The 3,607-nt window shown below is 40.3% G+C and overlaps 1 pseudogene; it reads left to right on the top strand.

The window, feature by feature from the left end:
• The first annotated feature begins 1,833 nt into the window (after nucleotides 1–1,833).
• Nucleotides 1,834–2,847, top strand: LOC107697666 (uncharacterized; annotated as a pseudogene).
• The last annotated feature ends 760 nt before the right edge of the window (nucleotides 2,848–3,607 follow it).

Raw genomic sequence — 3,607 nt, 5'->3', positions numbered from 1 at the left:
GATTCCCAGTGAGGCCTTATGGGAAATCGTCTATAAAAGGAAACGATGATCAAATAGAAATTGATTATTTGATTCTTAAAGCCTGCTGGCATAAAAACAAAAGAAATCTGGCTACCGTTTTAAACCACTACATAAAAAGAACCCATTGAAAATGATAAAGGTGCAAAATAAATAAACAAACAAATAAAAAGTAAAAATACATACAACAATTAAAATAAAAAAAGTGCAACTTTGGCTATTATGAGAAGTCACCTACCGACAAACTGCACAAATCACGTCAGAGCTCACGCTGAAAAGTTTTTATTATTCAAAGCCGTTTATATCAAGACAAAAAGAAAAGCAGTTTGCTGACAAAGGTAAAGTTACTACAGCTGTGGCAACTCTCAGATGTTGGCATAGCAACAAGACGCGCTTGTTTTGGCTACAGAGCGACTGCTGTGGAGATTTGATTCATCCCAGTGAGTCAAATATTTTGAATCAGTTAACCAAAAAGATTCATCTACTAATTCATATTAGGGGTCTTTAGGGGCCAGTAGGTGGCGACATTATTTTATGTGTCATCATATGAATGCGTCATCATTAGGCTACATGATGCATTCGCTTTGTTGTAAACAACATCTTAATAAATTGTAAAACTTTCAGTAACGTGCTTACGTCATTGTAATTGTGTCATCATTTACTTACATGCATAAACCCCCTCACTCCCCTCACGAGATTGACTTAAATATTAAGTAGCCTACTACAGCATTCATTATTTACTCCCGAAACAGATGTCTCTGGGAACGTGACGTTAGCAACGCAATGCATTTTGGGACTTAGGGACACAGCAGTGTTGGATTGGTGATAGACGCTTTTGTTTGCTTTGTACAGCTAAAAATACGTATCAATGGTGAAAGCTTGTTGTGTAATTAGCTGCCATAATCGCCATAAACTCATGACCGGTGTTCTGACAAATAATGCTACCTATCAGATTATGCTACCAACACTGTATTTATCCTACTGTAAGGGTAGGTTTAGGGTTGGGGTAGGTGTACATGTTAATAAAGCCTCACACTTTATTAATATCATGCTGGATCTGATAGGTAGCACTTTTCGCTATCGAATTATGCTACCATCTGTTTTAATGGGAGGTAGCAAAATCTGACAGGGTAGCACAAATCGTCAGAACACCGGCGAGGAAACCGAATCTCAAATGGATTTAGGTTTTTCTGGCTTCCTGCCTGGAAACCTTGGATCTCAGGTCTCAGAGTTAACAAAGCGGCGTCGCATGACTTGGGTAGCAGCAGTAAGAAGGAAAACCATTACCTTCAACAACATTTCCCAAAACACGCTTGTTTGTTCACAGCATTTTCACAAAGTTAGTTTAAGGTAAGTTATAAACAAAACACGTCTAACTTTTTGTTGTTGTTGTTTTTACCACTAGCAGTGCAAACATGGAGTTGTTGTTACACCGCTAACTTTAGGGTTCTGTCACTTTGGTCTGGTTTGGCCCTGACACTCGTGTATCTTGGTTTTGTGTGAGCGTGCGGTTCGAGTCCGCTTGGGTCACGCTCGCGCGCTCTCGTCTGTGTGTTGAGTGTTCATTTCCTCACCATATACTCTTGTCTCGTGTCTTTGTTGGTTGTGTTCTCGTCTAAGTTTTCCCCCATGGGGTTGTTTTGTTTGTTTTTGTTTTGTTTTGCTTTATTATTCAATAAAGCCCTTTGCTTTCTGCGTTTGAGTCCTTGCCTTATCTTTACCCGCAATCCTGACAAACACTGGGTAACTGGCTGAATAACTACATAACTAATTAAATCATTTGATCTTTTATTTTTAGGCAAGCCAGCCTATGAAATGCTAGAGTGCGATCCTGACTGGGTACCATCATTGCATCTCGGGCACACAGAAGTTAAAGCAACGCTCCCTGGGCGGTTTAACCGGAGTACAAGGAGACTGCAATCTGTCACAGGGGATCATGCAGCACCTGCACCACTAGATGTAGCTGGCCAGAGACTGATGGATGAAGCTGCAACAGCAGATGATGCTTCACAAATGGATGACGCAGACTCAAGTTACAACACTGCAGAACAGCAGGAATGCCATCTTTGTAGCTGCAGGCGTGCTGAAATTAACTGCTTGTTGGAGGAGAACAGGAGACTGAAGGAAGAGCTTGCTCAAAAGAAGATGGATGAGGATTCTTTTAAAGATAATGATGCAAAGGTGAAGTACTACACTGGGCTTCCATGTCTTGCGCTTCTGATGGGTGTGTTGAAACAGCTTCTTCCCTGCCTGCCACAGACTGGCCGAAAACTCTCACCTTTTCAGATGCTCCTTTCAACACTGATGCGCCTCAGGATGAATCTTCCAATACAGCACATTGCATACCTCTTCTCTGTGGATCGAAAGACTGTGTCCACCACATTTAGAGATACCATAGGTACAATGTTTAAACATCTCAAACCCTTGGTGCACTGGCCAGAGAGACATTGCATGCAGGTCACCATGCCACATCAGTTTGTAGAGGCTTTTGGCAATCGAGTAGCAGTTATTGTGGACTGCTTTGAAATTCGCATTGAAAGAGCATCAAATCTAAAAGCTAGAGCACAGACATTTTCCCACTACAAACACCAGCACACCCTAAAGTATCTCCTTGGCATTACACCGTGAGGATCTATCTCTTTCATTTCCCAAGGGTGGCGAGGTCGTGTCAGTGACAAGCATGTGACTGAGAATAGTGGTCTTCTTAATAAACTATTGCCTGGGAACTTGGTGTTGGCAGATCGCGGATTTGACATCAGAGACCGTGTTGGACTCACGTGTGCAGAAGTGAAAATACCTGCATTCACAAGAGGACGCAGTCACCCATAAACTATGGATGTTAAATCAATTGATCTTGATTAATCAAATCCAAAATAAAAATTTGTGATTGATGTTTGTTTACTGTGTATATTTACATGTGTATATAAATACACATGCATACATGTGGGTATACATAAGAAATATTTACATGTGTAGGCCTATATACAGTATATACACACATGTAAATATTTCTTATATATTCATATGTATGCATGTGTATTTATATATACATAAAACGTACATTATATAAACAACTTTTATTTTGGATGCAATTAATCGATTTGACAGCCTTACATTAAACATGTTACCTATGCATAAACACCATCCATTTGTAAATTGCAGGTGGGCCTCGAGAGATTTATTTATAATTTTTAAATTGCTCAAATGTGTACGCACTGACACCACAAACAAGGTAAGAAAATACATCAGGGAAGGTTGCATGCGGTAGCTCGTTAAGATCACTGGACCACTCTGAGTTTGTATGGATCGAGTTCCTTGATTGTCTTGATTTTTTCTAAGTACAGCAACTTTGCTTCCTTGAGTTTTTCTTTATATGTAATCTTACACTTGATCATCGTTCGGTCCATTGTTATTTCTGTTTATTATCGCTGTGTACTAATATCCTGACAGCTGACGAGTGTGTCCCCAAACATGGCCGCGACTACCCAGAATGCAATGCGCAGTGACGTAGCTTCCCAAGCTCTATTCTTTGGAGGTAGGAAAACAATCACTTACATGCTTCATTCAGCACTAAATATAGGCTATGGGT

Source organism: Sinocyclocheilus anshuiensis, unplaced genomic scaffold (genome assembly GCF_001515605.1).
Source record: "Sinocyclocheilus anshuiensis isolate Anshui unplaced genomic scaffold, SAMN03320099.WGS_v1.1 scaffold446, whole genome shotgun sequence".
Lineage (NCBI taxonomy): Eukaryota > Metazoa > Chordata > Actinopteri > Cypriniformes > Cyprinidae > Sinocyclocheilus > Sinocyclocheilus anshuiensis.
The sequence above is the reverse complement of the archived record's forward strand: the minus strand, read 5'-3'. Positions and strand labels throughout refer to the sequence as shown.